Source organism: Vicugna pacos, chromosome 12 (assembly GCF_048564905.1).
Source record: "Vicugna pacos chromosome 12, VicPac4, whole genome shotgun sequence".
Lineage (NCBI taxonomy): Eukaryota > Metazoa > Chordata > Mammalia > Artiodactyla > Camelidae > Vicugna > Vicugna pacos.
This window is the reverse complement of record NC_132998.1, coordinates 30,658,488-30,670,562: the sequence shown is the minus strand read 5'-3', so window position 1 is coordinate 30,670,562 and position 12,075 is coordinate 30,658,488. Positions and strand designations below refer to the sequence as shown.

General features: G+C 36.7%; 1 protein-coding gene across 7 annotated transcripts in view; it reads left to right on the top strand.

Moving 5' to 3' along the window:
• Window positions 1–1,008: 1,008 nt before the first annotated feature.
• The window catches only part of MYBPC1 (myosin binding protein C1), a 124,702-nt gene continuing 113,635 nt past the window's right edge, over window positions 1,009–12,075 (top strand). For 4 of the 7 annotated variants that reach the window (XM_072973116.1, XM_072973117.1, XM_072973115.1 and 1 more), the window contains exon 1: window positions 1,009–1,193. The gene's annotated coding sequence lies outside the window, so the exon portion shown is untranslated. The remainder of the gene's footprint in view (window positions 1,194–12,075) is intronic. The other 3 variants (XM_072973120.1, XM_072973119.1, XM_072973118.1) reach the window with 1 other exon arrangement.

Genomic DNA, 12,075 nt, shown 5'->3' with positions numbered 1-12,075 from the left:
TTGATTTTTAGTTTGGATAAAGAATTCAAGATTGAATACTAGTGTCCTTCTGAATTTGGATGGCATTTTTTCATCTCCTCATATTCACGATTTTTTGTGACATCAGAAATCCCTTCAGATGGTGGCTCCTTTTCTTTTCCTTTCTGAAAAATTTTAGATCTCCTTTCTATCCTGGGTGTTCTAAAATTTCCGTTTGTGCCCTGGCACGTTTTTGTTTTTTTTTTTTAATATATTGTGCTGAACATTTGATGCACCTTGTGAACCTGAAGTCTCATGCTTTTCAGTTGTAGCATATTTTTACTGTTATTTCTTTGATAATTTATTCCCCACTATTTCCTCTGTCTCATATTTTGGACATTCTAGCTGACTTACTGTTAGACTTCATGAATTGACCCTGTAAGTCTTACAATTCCTTCTCTCTGTCTCTTTTTTTGGTGCATGTACATATACATTGTAATTATTTATTGATGACCAGTTTGTAGGCTAAGACAAGCACTATGTCATTTGTAACAAATTAACCTGGTAGGAACTAAACACAAGAATCTCAGCCAGGGCTTACTGTAGATGCCATCAACACTTTCATGAGAAAATTTTCAGTAGCTTGGAGAGAGACATCTTTAATCTTTTGAGCATAAATGGCAATTAAAGCAATGGATATAATTTATTTATTTAAAAATTTTTTCCTTTTTCTTTTTTAAATTTTTTTTAATGAGGGGGAGGTAATTTTAGCTTTGCTTATTTGTTTATTTTTTTAAACAGAGGTACTGGAAGTTGAACCCAGGATCTTGCGCATGCTAGGTGTCGGCAGCCTAAAGTGAGTAAGCCGTGGGGCCCCGGCCAAAGTTCACTATAGCTTACACCAGGTAAAAGGTAAACATACGCATGCGCCAGTGGCGTGAACACCACGCATGCGTCAGTGGCGTGAGTCCGCATTATGAACAATACGCATGTGCGGGCAGCATATCTATTAAAAAAAGACAAGCGCGCCAGGCCTGGGTGCGCCATTTTGTTGAACTGAAAGAAAGTGCTGAGTGTCGCCGCCGCCCACTGTGCGCGCGACCCGCTTGTAGTACACCAAAGTGCTGTTTTGCTCCACGTCCGCTCCTCACGATTGTGTCGGCTCCTCGTGCCTTTTTCCAGTTGGGCAGCTTACCTCCTCGGATCCCTCTTCAGCCCTCCTCGGCAGACGCTAGGTATGCACTCTGCCACTGAGCTATATACCCTCCCTCCTCGATATAATTTATTTTGGAAAGAGTACAGAAGTGAGAAGAAAGTCAAGCAGTGTAGTTAATAAACAGAGGATGACTTTAAAGTAGAGAAAGCTGAATTATAATCCAAAGTATAAAATAAACATGTATGGGTCCATATTGGTATAAATAAATGATTTAATAAATTAATTAAGGATAGTAGACATATGTTGGATGCAGAATTCCGAATAGTGTATATAGATACTCTACCCTCAGAAAGGTGGAGACAACTCCCCATTCTTTGTCTTTATAATAGAGAAAACTGACACTACCTCAGCCAAGTAACTAAGGTTAGCATCATCAATGATAAGTCATATTGATAGTATGTGCCCTTGATAAGATGTGTTGAGAACAGCACTTTATCTCTGTGGTCTTCCTCCCCTAAAACCCACAACCTGAGTCTAACGATGAGAAAACAGACAAATGCAAGTTGGGGACATTATGCAATACACCTAACCAGTAATCCTCAAAAATGTCAACATCATGAAAAACTGTGGAAGAAACTAAAGTAACCTCATCTTATCTCTTAAAGTTACCTCATCGTTTTTTGCTTTATTTTTCATTGCATCTATTCTATACCCTTTCTTTCTCAACCAGCTTCTTTAGCTGTTAAATTAAACATGCTAAAAAATGCTACTGACTCCTAGCTTCCAAGTCTGCATAACCTTGCATCTTCTGAATTTATAGATACCTGGTATCTTCTGTCTTTACCTCTAAATTCAAATCCCCAAACATAATTTACTTGACCAGCCTGTCTTCCGTAATAGTTTTCAGATGTTGTTAATTACTGGCTCATCTGTAAAAGGGCTCACCCTCGTCGTGCCATTTAGCTGTGACTAGTGGAGATGGGCAGACATTATTTGAGAAAGGGTATGCTTAGGTGGGCACCCCCAAAACATTTCTGCTGCAGATAATGTGGTTAAGAGAACACGATACCTTAGGGTGATGTGGTAAATAGCCTAATAACTGCCAAAGATGTCCTAATCTCCAGAGCCTGTGAATAATCTATGTGACATGGCAAAAGAGTATTAAGGGTGCAGCTACAAGTAAGGTTGTTAATTAGCTGACCTTAAAATAGGGAGAACAGCCTGATTACCCAGGTGAGTCCAATGGAATCGCTTACAAGCGTCGTTGAAGGTGGAAGAGGGAGGCAGAAGAGTCTACATTAGAGTGACAAGACGTGAGAGAGACTCAGCCAGTCATTGCTAGCTTTAAAGATGGAAGGCGTCCAGGAGCCAGTGAATGTGGGCATCTGCTAGAAGCTGGAAAATGCAAGAAAAAGCATTCCACTCTAGATCCTCCAGAAGGGAACGTAGTCCTGCCAACATCTTGATTTCAGCCCAGTGAGACCCATGTTTTGAACATCTGTCCAATAGACTGTAAGAAAATAATTCTTGTTTTTTAATTGAAGTGTAGTTGATTTACAATATTGCATCAGTTTTAGATGTACAGCACAGTAATTCAGTGGGTTTTTTTGGCAGGTTATATTCCATTATAAGTTATTACAAGATATTGGATATGATTCTGTGTCCTGTACAGTAAATTCTTTTTGCATGTCTATTTTATGTATAGTAGTTTGTATCTGGTAATCCAGTCCTCATAATTAGTCCTTCTGCCCCTTCTTTGATAACCATAAATTTATTTTCTATGTCTGTTGGTCTGTTTCTGTTTTGTATATAGATTTATTTGTAATTTTTTTAGAGTCCATATATGAGTGGTATTATATAGTATTTCTCTCTCTGACTTATTTCACTAAGCATAATATTCTCTATTTATCCATGTTGCTGCAAATGGTAAAATTTCATTATTTTTTATAGCTGAGTAACATTCCACAATATGTATATGCCACATCTTCTTAAGCCAATTGTCTGTTGATGGGCACGTGGGTTGCTTCCATGTCTTGCCTATTGTAAATAATGCTGTGAACATTGGAGTGTATGTACCTTCTCAAATTAGAGTTTTCATTTTTTCTGGCTATATACCCAGGAGTGGGATTGCTGTATCATATGGTAAATTTCTTTAAAAACCTCCGTACTGTTTTCTATAGTGGCTGCACAAATTTACGTTCCCACCAATAGTGTAGGAGGATTCCTTTTTCTCCACATCCTCTCCAGCATTTATTTGTAGACTTTTTGATGTTAGCCATTCTGACTGGTGTGACGTGATACCTCATTGTGGTTTTGATGTGCATTTCTCTCATAGTTAGCAATGTTGAGCATCTTTTCATGTGCCTGTTGGCCATTTATATATCTTCTTTGGAAAAATGTCTATTTAGGTCTTCTGCCCATTTTTTGATTGGGTTGTGGGTTTTTTTGATATTGAATTGTATGAACTGTTTATATATTCTGGATGTTAATGCCTTATCAGTCGCACCATTTGCAAATATTTTCTCCCAATTCTGTGGGTTTTTTGTTTTGCTGACAGTTTTCCTTTGCTGTGCAAAAGCTTTTAAATTTGGTTAGGTCCCGTCTGTTTCTCTTCTCTTTTTCATCTTTTTTTTTGTTGTTGTTCCACTTTCTGGGATATTTCCTTGAATTCATATTCCAACTCAATTCAATTTTATGTTAGCTATTATATTTTAAATATTCAAATGTTTTATCTTGTTTTCTGACTTTCTATTTTTATTGTATCTTTTTATTCTATAGACAAATTATCCTCGACTGTCTCTCTAACGTTATTTATTATATCTATCTGTAGCTTTAAGTTTTTCTCCATTTCCAGTATAATCTCCTTTCTTTCCAAGCACTCCCCTCTACTTTATGTTTCAAATTTGCTTTTTCTTCTATTTTATGTTTGTGAGTTTCTTCAAATGTCTGGTAATTCTTGTCTCTCCACTGATGTGTAAGGCACTAAAAAGCATTTTTGGCTAGAACTTGCTGACTATGGGCTTCAATTCAAGATGGTATGGTTGGGAGCTGGCTATTTCTTTGGGGATCCCAAGTATTACCACCTGCAAAAGAATATTCCTGAGAATACTCCTGGAGGGAGACTGAAGAGGCATACACCTGGCTCCTGGGATTCTGGGGTTCCCATCATTCAGTAAGTAGATATTCACCTAATATTAGTGTTTTCAGCTTCACGCTTCACTTTACCTCCCAACCTAAGTTGGAGCGATCCTGATCCACATTAATTTCTCCACATGATAAAGCTGTGATCTCCTATTAGATGGAAGAATTTCTTTTCTGGATAAAGGACCAGGGGATGCAACTATTGCACTTAGGCATTCAACTAATCACTCTGTTTTTGACTCTGTGATACCTGGTGCTTCCAAATTTTGAATTTCTCAACCAGAGGCAAATCAGCTTGGTTCTTAAGTTTCTTCTGTGTGTACACATGGTTTGACATTTTTTCTTCTAAGGCAGTTACTACCCCCCCATTGGATCATTTTTGGGTCTGTTTCCATTGTCTGTTTTTCCTGTTGATTCTGTTTCTTGTTATGTCTGGTAATTTTAAATTGAATATGAAAAATTAGACACTCTGGATGATATTATTTCCCCCAGAGAGAATTTATCTTGGCTTTTTTTTCTGGTGTGCAGCATAATGTTTCAGTTATACATATACATACATATATTTGTTTTCATACTCTTTTTCATTATAGGTTACTAAAAGATACTGAATATAGCTCCCTGTGCTATACAGAAGAAACTTGTTGCTTATCTATTTTATATATAGTAGTTAATATTTGCAACTCTCAAACTCCCAAATTTATCCCTTTCCCCCTTTTCCCCCCTGGTAACTAAGTTTGTTTAGTATATCTGTGAGTCTGTTTCTGCTTTGTAGATAAGTTCATTTGTGTCTTCTTTTTTCTTTTTTTATATTCCACATATGAATGATATCATATGGTATTTTTCTTTCTCTTTTTGGCTTACTTTACTTAGAATAATGATCTCCAGTTTCATCCATGCTGCTGCAAATGGCATTATTTTATTCTATTTTATGGCTGAGTAGTATTCCATTGTATAAATATACCACAGTGTCTTTATCCAGTCATCTGTTGATGTGCATTTAGGTTGCTTCCATGTTTTGGCTATTGTATATAGTGCTTCTGTGAACATTGGAGTGCATTTATCTTTTCGAATTAGAGTTCTCTCTGGATATATGCCCAGGAGTGGGATTGCTGGATTATATGGTATATCTTAGCTTTGATTAGAAGATAGATTAGGAGCAGATCACTTTAATTGAGTCAGGGGCTGAGCTTATTCAGGGTTGGGTTTCAGTCTTTATAAGGTGTAACTTATTTTTTATACTGTCTTCTAGGATATAGCCCTGCATATATGTTTTATTTAAATTTAAAATTTTACTTTTAAACATCTGTAGTGTGATTTAAAAAAATAAATCAGGTAACAAGAATTTTGTAAACATGCACTTTTCAAACAGTGTATATTTACTTACGAGGAGTAATAGGAAGTGTACCATGTTGTTAGAATACGGTGTTAAGCTATAGGATTATCATGCTACTTCATCTTGGAGGATGCATTTTATTCACAGATAGGAACAATAAACATTATTTTTTCATTGAAACAAATTTTGTTGTATCCATTGATAGAATGCATTAGTTCCATGAATTCTTATGCTAAATCCTCAAATGATTTTTCACTTCTGGTGGATTGTTTCAGTTTTTGTACCCTGGAAGTCATTCTCTTTGAAATTTAGAGGAGAAGTTTGGGAAGCACTGATTGCATCTAATTTGCTTCTTCCTCCTTCTCTATTGCTCTGATGGCAAGGATATTAGGAACATCACATCCCAGACATTCAGTAATAAGCAATCCCATTGATTTTTTTTTTATCCGTTTATTTAAACACTCTCATTCATGACTTCTGATTTAATTATCCCTCTTTTGTCTATGCCTTCCGAGTTTCCTAATCTTTTATTATTTACCAAATACACCCTTATATGTATTCATTGTCTGATGCTTTTCAGCCCTTTTGAGAAGCAGATGGAGGCATAAACTATATCTATTTCTATTTACTCATTGCATTATTTTATTCATTGCCTTTTTTGGATAAGCTTCCTTTGAGGTTTTCTTCAAAGACAGTGACATGGTTTTTTAATTTTGTGTGGCACTTTTATTAAAATCACTAGGAAATCAGCTTAATCTAATAGAAGGAAGTTAGATAATCAACATAAAAGGTAATGGTGTTTCTTAGGCTACCTAAAAGGAATTATTATATTTCTGTACTTTAAAAATATTTAAGACACTTCAAAGTATAAGGAAAACCATCAGTTTTATGCATTTAGTCATAAGAAATTAGTATTTCTCCTAGATTTCTCTATGCAAATTATTTCAGAGGCAAAACCACCCAACACTTTTAATGGATAGTTTTATAAGCATTTATATGTAGGGACTACATGATGTCACAATGGTGTAAAAACCCTTTTGCAGAGCAAGAATATCCTAGCATGTCCCCTGAGTGGTAGGAGGAATATGTCATTCCAACTTATAAAAATATTTTTGCTATCTTACTACCTTCATACTGAATACCTTATTCAGATCATTTGACTTTATGGAGTACAAAGAGACTCATTTTGGTTGCAATAAATAAGAGAACTTTTAAAACTATTTCTTAGATTGGCATATGACTTTTCATGAGGGTTTGGCACTACCTGGGGAGGGATTTTTAGGAGAAAAGAAATCACAAGTAAATTAAATAGGTGAAAGGGCATTGCAATGGGTTTATGGCATAGAAAATATTCACATAACAAAATACAGGGGTGTTATGCTTTTAAAAAATATGTGCGTATAGATTAAGTTTCCTCTGTGAATGACTTGGAGCCTACAAAGCCTACGTTTGAATTTTCAGTCTTGGACAGTGACTTAAAATTTCTGACACACAGTTTATTCATTGTTATAATGTAGATATTATTCTCCTTCAAGGTTTTCCTGAGGACTAAATGATACACCTACATCATTGAAAAACCATGTCACTCCAATTAAAAGTGACCCCAAATATAACTTAATCTCTCATTTTCTCAATGAAATGTTCAAAAAATGTTTTAAGTCACTTGAAAATATAAACTTCTAGGTTGTAGATTAGTCAAATGACTGTGTTTAGTATGGTAATTTTGTTACAACTTCTGGCTCTGACTGCCCTTGGGCAAGCACTTATGGTCTTTGGTGACACCCCCTACACAGGAGGAAAATATGATGACCCAACTCAAATGTCTTTTGGTAGAATTCAAAACACACATATCCATAGGCTGTATTGCACCTTGCATTAGTTTGCTAAACCTGCTGTGACAGAATATTATAAATTGGGTGGCTTAAGCAACAGAAATTTATTGTCTTAACAGTTCTGGAGACTAGAAGTTGGAAATCAAGATGTTTTCAGGATTGGTTGCTCTGAGGGCTATAAAGGAAGAATGTGGTCTTGGCCTCTCTTTTTGGCTGTAGATGGCCATCTTCTCCCTGTATGTCTTCATGTTATCTTCTCTCTATGTCCAAATTTTCCCTTTTTTTAAGGACACTAGGCCTATTGGATTAAGGACCCACCCTACTCTAGTAGGACCTCATCCTAACTAATTACATCTGCATCAGCTTTATTTCCAAAAGGTCACATTCTGAGATACTGGAAGTTAGATCTTCAATGTATGAATTTTGGGAGACATGATTCAATCCATAGCACACCCACGTAGAACTTTGTGCTACACTTCACAATTGTATGATCTTTAATATATTATATCTTCCAAAGTATTAATGAAAAAGACAACCTCTTTGAGATTAAATATTTACTGAAAATGTTTTGCGGTTTATTAAAAGTCAGTCGACATAATGCCCAATTAACAGAATAAAAAAAAGAATTCTACTCAATAGTTGCAGAAAAACATTTTAAAAATAGAAACTATTCATTATAAAACTTGGAAAACTAGGACTAGAAGGGAACTTTCTTAAATTGAAATCAATTACACAGACACACACACAGTCTATAGCTCTATAGACTTTTGGGATAGGGCATAAGACCAGGTTTCCCACTGTCATCAATTTTATTCCACACTGTTCTGGAAGTACTAGTGACTTTAATAAGACAAAAAATTTAAATCATAAGAAATAAAAGGCATGAACATTGGATTTAAAAAATAAAAATTTATTATTTGCAGGTATAACTATGTAAATAAAAAATCCTAAATATTTACAAATTATTTAGAATTAATAGGTAAGTTTAACAAACTTGCTGAATATAAAGTCACTGGACACAAATTAATGGCATTTCTAGGTAGCAGCAATAAAAAGTTAGAAAAATGAAAAATTTTAAATAATAATAATTTTAAAAACAAAAAATAAAAATTCCCTCGGGGAAAAAATTGTATTGCAGTTTAAATGAATCAACATTTAGGCAGAATATCCACTAGAGGAAAAAATTGAAGGGGAAAAAACCCTCTCTCTAGACTGAAGAGGTAGGAAAACTGAGCATTGCAGATGAGTTTGGCACTGGCATGTGGTGAGGTCAGCTTTCTATTTCCCCTCTGCAATGTGTCCTCCACATTTTCTTTCATGGACAAGGTGCCTGAAGCTCTTTGACCTCTTGCCTCACAAGCTTTATTTTTCTCCTCTCCCAAGGTTCTCTGCCTTTTACTAGATGCCTACATAAACAGCTGTCCTGGTCCCAGTTAAAGGTTTCAGTGTTAATTAGTTCCTGTGAACTGACTATAAGCTTGTGGATATGACAGTTGATTTATTTTTATTTCTTCCTTCATTGACTTTTTAGATGTTCTTTGAACCCAAATCTACACATCTAATCAACACAGTATATAAACAATTTGAGAATAATTTCAGTAATAGAACACTTTCGTGAGAATATTAGAAATAAAGCTTGAGCCAAGGACTTTGGCCCATTCTTGCCCAATCCTTAACCTATGGGATTTCCCTTAACCACTTTGATCACCATCTTTTCCTTTCAAAATGGAAATTGCTTCTTTTTTTTGTTTCCTGGTTGTACACACATAATCCATACTTTTTATCAAAAGCTCATAAAATATGAATATAAAGGTACAATAACTACCTTTTATTTTTTTATAACACTTTCAAACTTTCCTATGCACATATAAACATGCATATAGTCTACAAAATCGTGCCAGAAGTTTACACTATTTTAATAATCTCTCTGCACAGAAAAATGTAGCATGGACATATTTCTTTGTGGACAAATAAAGCCTCATAGAATCATTTTAATAGCCACATGGTATTCCTTATGTAGATATGTCATGATGTATTTAAGAGATGGACCCTCCAATCTTGATCTATGACATTTTCTAGAAAAGTTTCCTAATTTCACACCAATTTTTACATATGTCTTAGGGGCCGGACTTTTTAGGTTCAAGCTACAAGTTTTCACAATAAAAATAGAAACCCACGGTACTGACGCCAGAGGCATAACTCCTGTCAGATCACATCCTGTGCAGGGCGCTACCGTTTTTCCACTGTGAAAAAGGATTTGAACAGATTCTCAAAATAGCCCTCCCTCTTTTTAGCAAGCCAGCGTCTCACTTGTGTTATCTGGCCCTCCCAAAGCGACCAGCAAGAATTCTCGACTCCTCGGCCTCGGAGTCCCTCTGTCCCTGTGCCAGACCAGACTTAGCAATCAGGGTATAACATTGGGGGAGCTGCAGGCAGTTGGACCTCTGGGACAGCAAATGGGAATGCAGACACGGAGAGCCAGCCAGCTCCCTGTCTCCAGCCATGGCAAGAGATCCCGGTGTCATGCACAGAAGTGTTCTCAGTTGGGGATAAAGGTCAGGGGTACAGGCTTCTGGTGTGCTCCAAACCCAGCCTCACCAGCTCACGTTTTGTACTTGTTGTTACCTATAAATTACATAGCCGATTTAGGTGAGTGATGGATTTTTTCAAGTCTTTAATTCCTTAATTTTCACTAGTATAACTTAGTAAAAGAACTTGGGCTTCAGAATCACAGTCTTAAGTTCAATACCAGATCTGCCACTTGTTATCCATGAGATTCAACACTTAAAGCACTCAATAAACACTTATTAAATAAATGTGTTGAATATATGTTTGTGAATACCAGTTTCCTCAGTTGTAAAATTGGGATGATAATCGTACCAGTTCACAGGGCTGTTGTGAGGACTATTTTATGAACACACAATTGGCACAGGAAAGTTGCTCCATGAATTAGAGCTGCTGCTTTATTATTCTTGGAAGAAAAATTAGAACAGTTCTTCCCAGAATCCATTTTACAGTCCTCTCACCAAATGTATTTGTTCAACAAGCAGGTATTAAATAGGGACCATAATAAGTATGGGGGGAACATGTTGAATAAGACACTGTCCAGGGCTGCAGTCCAGATATACCCTTTCATTCACTCATTCATTCATTGAAGACTTATTTATTCACCACTTATTAATCAATTACTGAGCACACAGTCATCTGCCTCTGAAATAACTTTTTGTATCTATCTACTTACTTCTATATGCGTCATCATCATCCTAGCCATCCAGCCACAGGTTCCTAACTATTCTTCCTTCTTCCATTCTTGGCTTTTTAAAACCACTTCACATCCAGAGTGATCTTTTAAAACTGTAAATCAGATCATGCCATTCCTTTGTTAAAGCACAAAAGCCATTTAGAATAAGATAGAAATATGTTACCTTGACCCACAGGGCCCCTTCCTCCATCTCCAACCTCATCTTAGCCCACCCACATCACTTTCCCCCTGACCTATGTCCCACAGCCTCATTTGCTAGAACCAGTCAGGCTCTTTTCAACTTCAGGGCCTTTGCACATGCTGAACTTTCTGACGGGAATGCCATCTGCTAGGCTCTTCATGTATCAGTTGGAGGTCACCATCTCAGGGAAATTAGCCGTAATGATCATCATTTATTCTTTAACACAGCATCTTGTTTATTTCCTTCTTACTGCTTTGTATAATCTGCAGTTATTTTTATTTATTTGCTTACCTGTTTATTGTCTGTCTTTCCCAGTAGAACATAAGCTCCATGAGGGCAAGAGCCTAGGACTGTGTATGCCACACAGTAGACATCAATAATTCATTACATGAAAGAATGAATGGCTGAATTTCTATTTTTTGGAAACCTCCATGAATAGAAATTCTGAGCTTGAGGTTGGCATGTTCTAGGACAGATATCTGCTGATATGAAAAGTTATTTTTGTGTTGGACTGAATTTTAAAAATTGCTAGAATGTGACCTGGAGAGGAAAAAGGAAATTCAGTCCAGGAGGAGAGTAGAGTGGAGGACACTCCAGTGGCAAAGAATTTTAAAACTCATTTGTATTTGGGGACACAATGAGTTCTTTCTTTGCTGTCCTCTAAGCAAGGCTTCCTAGTGAAGAGGATGGACTTTGGAGCCCAGAGCCTGGATTCACATCCCTGCCCTACCACGTATTATCTGTGTGACCATGGGCCAGGTAGATAATGTCTCTGAGTCCATTTGAGTGAGAAATGGACCCCATGAGTCTGCTACAGAGTAAATGCTCCGTCCATGTTAATTAATTATCCTTTTTATTCCGCTAGAAACATTTTTTGAGCTTACCATTATGAGTTTAAAAGACATCGATAACCAAGATCTAGCACAGTGTGGGTATGTCAGAGATGCTTAAAAAATGGGAGTGTAACGTAGTAGAGCGTGGTGGTTCTCAGACTCGAAGCTGCACTAGTGTCAGCTGAAGAGCTGGTTAAAACACAAAGGACTGGGCCCCTTCATGCGTTTCTGATTCAGTAGGGCTGTGAGGGCCTGAGAATCTGCATTTCTAACACGGCAATGCTGATCCTGCAGGTCCAGGGACCACATTTTAAGAATGACTGGCAGTGGTGAAATACACCAACTAGCTCTGGGTTCCAGACTGGCTGCATTCAATCCC